Here is an 11,387-nt window from a genome sequence, read left to right on the forward strand (position 1 = left end):
TAAAATATATTTAAAAAGATTAGGTAAATATATTAATAAATAATGAGGAAAGAAAGTATATTGAATAAAGGAAAAATAGTTTTGAGTAATAATTGAAAGGGTTATTATTAAAATTTTCATAAAATGAGAAAATTTAGTATAAATTAGTTGTCAAATCAATAGTGGGATAATCATTACTTGTTATCCGATTCATTATTATTTAAGGAAAGTTAAGCCACTTTGAATTACCCGCTCGTGGTTTGTAAGGAGGCAGGGTTACACTCTTGGATATTAGGCCATTAACCTTAATTGATAATTATGAGTGATTTATTGCCTAATCATTAAAATGAAAAAACAATAAATCAATTATTAAGTTATTAATTGTATATATATATATTATTTATAAAAGTCAAAAGATTCCTTCAGTAATGAGGAATGAGATACCACTTGATTGTCACTTATTATTGTAATCTCAACAAAACCATTCCCCCCCAAAATTCCTAGTTTTGATAAAAGACTATTCCCTGAAAATGTGATAAATTTGGGCTTCATCAAATTTTTCTTGCAGAGCTCTAATTTTACACTGCAGGCAATGAAACTGGAATCTTTTGTTTGCCCATTGAATGGTGGTGTTTGAATAGCCATAAACTTTTATTCTTTTTGTATTCTTCAATAAAGTAAAATGAAGCAGCTCCATCGACTAATCAGGGTTGCCTTTTGGTTAGTGTCATTCCCTAGGTCCAACTTTAAACAAACAAATGTGAGAAAATGATAGGTGAAAAACCAAAACATCACTCCCATTCAATGACTTTGCTTACATGTTTGATTAAAAAAAACAAAAAAAAAATGTTTTTTTTGACAATGAAGTTCTTGAATCCACCTTTGTTCTCTTTACCATAGTTACCAAATTCGAATTCGAATATAAATACGAATACGAATTCGATTCAATACAGAAAAAAATCAATTGATTAAAATTCAATACGGAAAAAATTCGAAAATATAAAACTTATAAATTCATTATATTTTTAAATTTTAAAACAAAATTCTATATTTTTTTACGATTTAATTATTTATAAATTGAAACAATTAGAAATATTATACTTATATGTAATATTATATAAATCTGTTTTTGGAAAAACAAATACACTCAAAAATATCATTTTCAAAAAAAAATCTTCAAAGTTTTTTTTTTTTTTTTTTTAATATAAATAGTTAATAACTTAAAACCTAAATATCTACCTGTAGATTAGCTCTTTTAGTGAATCCTCTTAGAAAACACATTGTAGAGGAGTTATTTATGTTGTAAATTTTGTTCCTCCTGTTAAAGGCTGCAAATCCTATGTTCTTGCTATCTGTTCCCTCTACTAATTGTGGGCATGTCGAGTCCGCATTTCCTAGTCCAGCCAGGGAAAATGGAGATGCACTCTTTGGTTGGCGGGAATATTACGGACTCTACCTTATCCATAATTCTGACTCCATCCACGTCAGTTTTGTCAGGAATAGAAACTAATGCAGTGGTTTATAACGCTACTTTTTGAAAGTCTTTTCCGGCGGGTTTTTCCGGTCGAAATCCGGCAGGAATTTATTGGAATCGCAAGTTTGATAGCTAGTTTCTACACAATGAAAGCGTCCCAGGGGTTTTCCAGGGTGCTGAATCCAAATATGCAGTTAAAAAACCATTTTAACTGCAGCAAATCAAGATTTAGCCTCAATTTCTTCCGCCGGATTCCGTCACCGAAATCTCCAAAAAATCACATTATAAACAACTCGGAAACTAATTACATTTTGCATTGATCGAATCGAATTTAATCGCCGAATAGTCGAATTTTTCAGCCTGATTCGATCGAATTTGGGAACTATGCCTCCCACATATATGCTCCGCGTTGGCGGGTGAGTAATAACAGCGACTGAGTGGTCATTCCTTTCGTTTATCGTGACTCTAAATTCATCCCTCCTGAAAGAGTGAGTGAGTGAGTGGTTTATCGTTCATCGAAACTCTTTATAGTTTTGGTGGAGAAAGTATGTCTAACCAACAAGCCCAGTCGGCTTTGAATAACCTCTTGCTCGCATTACAACTTTGTCTTGGCTTGTGGCAGTTCGCGAGCCTGACACCAGTAGGGGCATTGTTCAAAGGCATAGTGGGCTGGTTGCTCCGACCCTTTGGCCTCTCCCCAACCTACGCCCGACTGCACCATCTCAGTGGTCGTGTCTTCAAGGATGTGTCATGCTATGCGACTATGGCAGACGCTCAACGGAGCTCCATAATCAATCATGATGAGAGGCATGATATCAGCTTGGTCTACTTGGGCGAAAATTATCTGCTAGAGAGAAGAGGAGGGAACCTGTTGTTTCTCAATGGAGAAATGTCGTATTACATCACACAGCAAATTTGGGAGAATCTGTTGGACATACCGACCCACCCACAGGCGGTGTTTGTGAAAGCATATAAAGGATTTTGGGAAGGTGCGGCCACAGGCGGTGTGATGACTTTTGATGAAGTGCTGGATTGGTTAATAATTGAGAACCATAGTATTAAGCTTTTAAACTTCAGTCAAACTTGGCTTCTGCCTGTCGACTTGTCAGCTTCCGAGGAGAGATTACTGAAGATTTTAAACTTGGTGGGGCTCTTCTTCCTGACCAAAAAAGTATATTGGTTAGTTCCTACATTGTTAAGCTTATGCTCTGCACTTTTGGAGTTCAGTATACCATTGAGGACGTTGCTTTATGATGAGATTAATTTGGTGTTTTGTTGTGCAATGCAATTTGTATGTGACCGACTGTCTTATTCACTTAGGAGGCATGCATATTCCTTGGGAAATTGGGTGGAGAATTTGAATCCCAGCAATGACATAGAATTAAAGGTGGTGAGGGGAAACATGCATGCAATTATAGGGGGAGGTGTAAAAACCCACACACAAGGTGCAACTTTGATTCCTCGCAAGGAAGAACCTGAACAACAAGACATCCAATCAGCAGAGCAGGAGGGAGAAGTGAGTCGCACCTTTGATTGTGTCCACTTTAAAATCAAGTGCCAATTTATTTCAAGTGAGGGCATATGCCATGTATATGGCAGTAGGCAAATATCCACCGAAATGGGCTATGTGGATAAATTTAGTTGTAACAGGGAGGAGTTTTTGAAGTTGTGCACATTTGTTTATTGTCTAAGTCGGAACAATTCTGGCTCATTAAAATCTCATGGTCTCAACAATAAGGTGCGCGTTCGTGGCTGGAAGGAGTCTATCCAATGTTTTTTTTTCAGAGAGAAAAACCATACGCTTGACTTGGATAATGTAACTGTATATTGAGTGGATGTCCTTTATGTATTTTTTTGAGATTTACAATTACTGTCACTTGAGTTGGGTAATGTAATTGCCAATTTAGTGGATGCCCATTATGGGTAATGTAATTGCCAATTTAGTGGATGCACATTATGATGTTAGTAAAGTGGAAATTTTCGACTTTTTTGAAGATGAATTAATGAGAGGATAATTACATTATTTAAAAGGAGTATGAGAATATATTCTTTATGTAAAATATGATAGGTTTTTTTCATTAAAAATCTGTGCTCATTCCTTCTGTATTTTATTTCTAATGTGTAGGTGAAAATTTTCAACTTTTTTGAAGATGAATTAATGAGAGGATATATAATACGTTAATGGAAGCAATTTTATAAATTATTGTGACTGTAAAATTTTTCACAATGCAGAAAAGATGCTAACATAAATAACAAAAAAAAATTGACATTTTGAAGAAAAAAAAACTAATATCATTATAAACTTTAATAGTTTTTATAGATTATATATTCAATTTTTCATTTTTTTTAACCTAATTTTATTTTTTATTATCTAGATATTTTAATATCTAATTAAAAAACATGTTTTTAACATAATGGTTTGATTATTTAAATTTATATATTTCTTTTATCTTTAAAGTTCTAGATTATGTAACAAAATTAATTATATTAATAAAATATTAAATAGTATATTTCTTTATATTCAAAATTTTATATTTTGTCTAAGGCTTTTTTATTTCAACCTCGATGGTTGAACCCATGTTGATTTTTTATTTTTATAAACGGATGAGCGTGATTGAATGTGAGGGGAATATGCTTCGTCTGAGTAGGTTATCTACGACAGTGAGCGCTCTTCTCTTGGGCGTTACAAATTAAATAAAAAAATATTTGAATGTGGAACCTCCGCACTTGGTAAAGTAACATGACAAAATTCCAAACCAAAACAACGCATACCCGTCATCTTTTGTCCCTTCATTTCTAATCGCATGGTCATTCCAAGCAAACCTTATTCACTCTTGCAATTTTTTGCCCTGACTCAGATTTCGACGCCGTAATATTTGTGACCAATTACAACAATCTGGGTCAGGTTAGCCTCTGCGATCATTTTAATCTGGGTAATGTACTTTATTTCATTATGAAGCTAATATTTTTATACTTTGTTGTAAATATAAGCAATACATTCAAGAAAGTTCTTTATTGAATATATGTCCAATCATCCATGACAATTGAACAACCCGATTGAACCCAAGATTATCTTAGGTCCTCCATAAGTCCATGCATTCTTGTCACCCCTCCATCTAACAATGAAGTCCTCATTTTGTTGTAACCTGGGGGTGCATATCCCGTCCCTGCAGCTATGATTTTTCTCACCATTTATTTATAGTATGTAGAAATTTGAATAATATAACACTTATTCACAGAGATTATCCTGATTATACACTATTTGTGGAATGCATGCATAATACATAACCTCCTCTACCATTGATCATCAATTTGCAGAATAAAAAAAAACAATCGCATGCGCACATTGAAACATCAATCACACATATCAACACAATATGTAATGGGGAAAGCATACAGCTGAAAACCCCCAACTATCTGTATATTATAATGATAGAGAACATGTAACAATACATAGTACAATACTCCTCACAAGTACTCAGTACTATCTCCACATGGTACACACAAAACTAGCTCAGATCTGAACAAGTCACGGGTTCAAATCTCCTCCACTGTTTGCCTACCTCTACTGCGCAATCCAAGTTGAGAATGGATCAGATCCAAGTTCGAATTCCCTTGGCTTGTACTGCGCAATCCTCATTGGCAATCTCAATCAATGATTGTGTAAATCTCATGCACAGCTATAGTCACAACTGATAGTAGTCTCACCCTTTCACCCACCTCTAACACTTGTCTCCACTGAACTGTCCATGCACTGAGTTAACTGATGTATTCTTTAGTTGATTTATGAGTTAATAATTAGTGAATTAATTAATAATTAATTCACATCACTCATCACTAGTGTATTTGGCAGTTAGACTAAATACAACTAGTTCAACTAAGTCAAACTGAACACAACTCCATCAACTCCTCAATCAACTCCACCAAACTCAATCACTTGAGTTCTAACTGAAGTCCATCATGCAATAGCTCAACTAACCCACAGGAAAAGCGTATTTCCTTCTGGAAATTGCATGTGCCACATCCGTAGCTCGAACTGAAGTGCTACAAGAGGATAAGATAATGCTTATAGTCCAAATATTATTAAGAGCTAATAATATTCGACTGTTCTATTTTTTGACTGGCAGTCTAAAAATAGACTCCGCCCATATGTCTAAAACTAGAGGTCCATCTATTTTTACCAACATGACCAATCATCCATAAATAGCATCTTGCAACTCATAGACCATGATCCATATGTCTAAAAATAGACTTTGCACCAAAAATAGCCTGCAGACCCACTTAGTGAAAGTGACTTCTTTTCACTAAGCTCCATCATCTTGTTGCATTTTCAACATAGTATGGCAAACAAGTGGCATTAAATGAAATTCCATTTTCCATAAAAATATCTACTATGACATCATCTGCTTCATCCCTATGTATGTCATTGTACATCTTTTGAATGGATTCACTTACATTAGTCCTCCTAGAACTAGAACCCCTTTTTGTAGTCTCAATTTGGATGTGACTTTGTTCATTCATACATAGGGATGAATCTTCATGTCTACCTCTCTTATTATGAGATACAATGTTACTATCACATTCATTGCTTCCATTGGGTTTCATGTGAAGCTTGTTGGAAAATGTTACTAGGTTCAGTCTTCATTAATGTATTTGAGTTATCATCAAATGTAATTTCAAAAGAATAAAGAAAATAATTTTTATTATTGTATCAATGACTTATTAAAGCATGGGTTTCATGCTTGGGTCATCATTATATTAGTCAAAATCCCCATTGTGGACTCCTAGGATTAATATTAAGTTTATAGAGTCATTGTACATTCAAAGAGACCCTTCTTGGGCTTTTGAATCATGTAAAAAGTTTTACTATTGAGTCAAATATAATTTATGTAACCTCCACACCAAGTCGGCCTAGAAGAGATCAATTTGGCCTAAAGACACCAATTCGACCTCACTTGGAGCCTATAAATAGAAGGAAGTTGAATTCATTTGGAGCATCTCATCTCAAGCTAGTTCGATATCTCTAAGGAAGATGGAGAAGTGCGAAGTGGGTCAAAGGAAGAAAAAGGAAGCGTGAGTTGGGTTAAGTCCAAGGAGAAGAAGAAAATCGAAAATTTGGAGCTACTCTCTCTCTGGTTCGTGCCCTAGTTTGGGAGATCAAAGTCTTTCAAGTATTGTTGTTGCTAGTTGTTGCCTAATGTCGAAAGTTGTTTTATAGTCGAAGTTACTAGGAAGGAAGTGTTGGAAAGGGGTCGAAGATCTGGAAGGCTGACTTGGTGTGGAGGGAAGGTTTGTTCTTTGTCTAGGGTGAAGAGTCTCAAAGAATAATATTGAAGGAAGAGAAATTTTGACTAGGTTTTTTTCCCTTGAGGGGGGTTTTTCCTTGGCATAGTGCCTACATCTTGTGTCTCTTGTTTTTTGATCTTCATACACACATAATATGGTAATTTCTTGATGAAAGATAAGATAATAAATAAGTAAAAGAAGCCAATATAACTCACAAGTAATTATCAAGAAAGGGGAATCAAACCCTATATACTTGCGTTGATTTCTCAAAATGGCATCAGAACTAAGGTCAAGAAAATTTGAAGATCATTTTGTTGACATGGATTCTCCCTCTTTGATAAACTACATGAAAATGGGTATCAACACTACTGGAAGATGGATCAAGAAGGTCCTCTACTACTTATTCAACAAGGTCAAAAGTCAAGGATTCTTGGTTGCTCTTACATGTTATCTTAGTGATCACAATGCATGGATCATTGATAATGGAGCAGCAAGACACATGACATGAGAAATTAAATTATTTCATACACTATTAAAGGATCCATATTCTCATGTAGTGGAATTGGGTGACAACAAAATCTATGTTGTTAAAGGCGTGGGATCAACATCGTTGAAGCTAGAAAATGGATCAAAGTTGCACCTCAACAACATTCTATATGTTGCAGGTTTGAAAAAGAATTTGATTTCTATTTCTTGTTTAGAAGATAAAGGGGATAGAGTTTCTTTTATTGATGGAAAAGTATTGGTTTGGGGAAAGGATTCTAGCATTGATCAATCTAGGGTTATTGGAGTTCATGAAGGAAGTCTCTATATAGTTATTACACCACCTCCTCAAGCTTTGGTTCACAAGGAAATCAATCCCATTTGTAAGGACCCGATTATGACTCTAAATGTAAGGACCCGATTATGACTCTATACAATTTTTTTTTTTTACAACAAATACAACCAGAAAAGAAACACATTGAGATTTCAAATTTATTTCCCACACACATTTCTGACACTCATTTTTGGAAACATAACATAACATTTACATGCTTTAAACTAAGATCAATTAGTGAAGAATTACATATGTACCGTTCACCAGAAGGCGAGACTCCACTTGCTCTGTTGTTACTGGTATTTCCGTGTTTCCGGTTGCTTCTGCGAGTGAATGATGACGCACTTGATCCGAATGTGAAGACCCACCGGTTAACCTCCCAGCCTACTCCTTGGGTACTCTTCTTCCCCGCAGACCCCCGAGCTGCAATGGGGTTGTACAATGGAAGAAAGCACTAGCTGGTAGAGGAGAGCACACCTTGGCTCAAGAGTCCCCTCTCTAAAATCCTCTACCTCACCAAACTCACTATAGCTTCGCAATCACTGCTCTGACATCATCTCATCCATCCCACAATAGGGTTCCCAAAAAGTCCTTTCTCCCATGGCTTGCCCCTTCTTTTATAAGAGTCCTCCTAGATGACACTTGGCATGTCATGCATAATTATATATATATATATATATATATATATTTATAATTCAATAGTTTGATTATTCACCTACCCATGTGTCACTCTCTCATCAAGGGTCACCCAAAATTATTTACTTAACTTTTTTATTTAAAACTAATATTTTCCTCACCTCAACAAGATTCCTATTTCTCCTCCTAGTTGTCTCTTTATTCCCCCCTTTTATTCCTTAATTTGTGTTCATTACTTGAAGTCAATTAATGAGTCAAGATTTTATCCCCAATCTACTCCCTAATTTAACTCAGGTTATCTCTTAGATGGATATTCTTATGTTGGTTGTTGCCACATGGCGCTTCTCTACAATTCTCTAAATTTAATTTATTATTCTCATTTTAATTCACCTTCCTCTTTTCTTAATTAGGTTTAATTAGTTTATGATTAATCTTTATCCTTACAATTATGTTTGTCTTTCCCCTTTTACCTAATTAAACCACATAATCTTCCTAGTATTTTCCAACATGGGAAGGGTAGAGTTTTTAAGGTACTCTATTTTATTTCTTCCTATGATCCTCCTTATTCCAAGTTTTATTTTTGATTTAATTACATTGGTTTCTAATCATCATTTACCCTTGATGTAAATTTACCTAGTTTTCATTCCTTGCTTATATTTATTTATTATTATTTATTTTTAATGATTCCAAGGGTGCCAAGTTTGGTTGTGCCCTTCAAGAACTTCCCTAGAAGTTCCAAGGGTGCCACACCTAATAGTTTATTTGTGATGCCAAGGGTGCCAAGTTGGTCGTGCCCTTCAAGAAATTCCCTTGAAGTTCCAAGGGTGCCACACCACTTGACCTTCAAGCATCCAGTGACTACGAGGGGAAAGTATAGTGCAACGTCATAGACCACTATCATCTCTTATGTTGCCTGCTATAGTGAGACTAATGGTGTCGGGGATCAAGGAATCTGCCTTGATGCGCGCCCCCCGATAAAGTCCTCATGAGCGACCCAACTTTGGGACCTGCCCTCATGGCATCGTGATCTTCAAGGCGAAGGTGTTTCAACCCTTCCAGCCCAAGTCATGGCGGGAGTGCTAGTGGGTGAGATCAGGGACTCTGTCCCACCCCTCCCATGTAGTTCCATCCACTTGTACAACCCCATCACCCATATGTGGGTCATTCGGTCAAGCAACTAATCTGTGCCTGCAACCATTAACATATCATCAGAATATAGTTAAATATATGGCAGATTTCAAGATCGACTTAAACTTTAAAAGATAAAATAATATGAATTTTCATCAAACCAGGGGTCATCGACATGTCATATGCGAGTGCCTCTGATGGTTTCCTGCCATATTCAATAATCATCAGTAACAAGGTTTCTCAATGTTAGTCATTATCATAATAGCATCATTAACAATTCCTGGTCATTCACATCATTGTCCATTGTAAGTCTGAACTAAAGAAAGTAGGTAACATAGGGGACACATCCCTCATGGCTATCATCAATAATCATCAATAGAAACATACATATTCATTAAGCTATCAACATTGTAACATCGTAGAAATATACATATCCATCAAATTTATCATCATTATGCTTTTAGTAGAGCGCATACATATTCTTTACTACCCTCATCATAAATTCAAATAGAGACCAACTTAACTATTTAATATTGCAATCATCAGAATACTGATAGATAAGATACATAACCATTCATGCTATCATAATATCAATGGAAAGCATTCATAAACATCACAACCATGAATATCTCAATCGCTAATAATAGTGTCATGCGTCTGGATCCTCATCCTGAGGTCCTCAAAGAATAAAGTGTATAAGATAATGTCATATTAAGGTCAGGAAACTAGAGTGGGCACTACATACACCCCCTCTTAACAATGGACTTCGTCCCGAAGTCCTCGAAACATAAAGGAAAACGACGACACATATCCTAGGAATCCTTCCTGAAACTCTTGCTAACCTTCTGGTAACAGGTATCTCTGATTTTTAAATTAAGCACATATTTTTTCTAATGAATTAAAATCAATTAACAAAATCGTTTTCATCTTCTAGATTAAGTAATTTTCTCAACTAATTTATTTATTTATTTATTATTATTATTTTTATCATTTTTACCTAATTAGTTCTATTAGGCCCTCATGAAACATTGTCATAAAATCTAATGCTTCTCATTTTCATTCCTTTAACCTCTTGAATATTCAAGAGTGTCTTTCAAGTATAGTTCCTTCAAACATGAGCTTGAGATGTAATGCCCAACAATTGTCCTTGTTATGATCATCCTTCATACTATGTTCATAATGCAAGTCTCTTTTTTTTTCTTTTCTTTTTTTTCCTTTTTTTTTTATAGGATTTTCCGTAGTTGGTCTGAGTGAACTAATTCATTCAAAAATCAATTTCGAGGCATGTGCCTGGTGGTCCAAGAATGAATCTATAAATGGTTTCGCCTACAGACCAACCCCTATCCAAGCATATTAACCAAAAATTTCTTATTAGAACACTGTTATGTAGCATATTATCTTATGGCTAAGACGACCAGGTACAAGTGCACCATCTGCAATAATTTTTATTTTTTTTCAATCCTATTAGGCAAAGCAGAACAGAGCAGAATATGGGGGAAACAAATTAATGAACCATAGGGATTAACTTATAGACGTTGGGTAAACAGGTCAATTAGATTAATTGAAACACTTACCGACTAAATTAGAATTGATCTAATGGAAGTGTGCTAGGGTCATTATTAAGAGAGGCGAGTTATATAGCATAGTTGGGTTAAAGGGAAACCTGCAGGGTTAATGAAAAATTAAATAGGTTAAACATGTAAAAACTGAGTTAACGAGAAGCTGTATTGAGTAAACTTGGCTAGCCAGTGCCCTCTCTGCGTACCTATGTTGAACATTAGAGCAGGGTTTCAACAGAAGCAGCAACAAATAGAATAGAGCCAGAGCCAGAGCCATCTCTGGGTATCTGAGTTGCACATTAAAGCAGGGTTTGAACTGAAGTTAAAAACTCTTCAGTAATTTCAGGGCATAAACCAATCCAGCTGGCCTTCCTTGAAGTTGTTTTCTCTGACAAAAAAAAACAAATGATAGAAATCCAATTGCCTTCTCCTCCCCATAACGCCAACACCAGACCATACAAAAACAGACAGCCAACCCTACAAACATACCAGGCCAGGCCATGGACAG

This window comes from Pinus tabuliformis, chromosome 6 (assembly GCF_031772625.1).
Source record: "Pinus tabuliformis cultivar Carrire ecotype Pingquan chromosome 6, CPIR1, whole genome shotgun sequence".
Lineage (NCBI taxonomy): Eukaryota > Viridiplantae > Streptophyta > Pinopsida > Pinales > Pinaceae > Pinus > Pinus tabuliformis.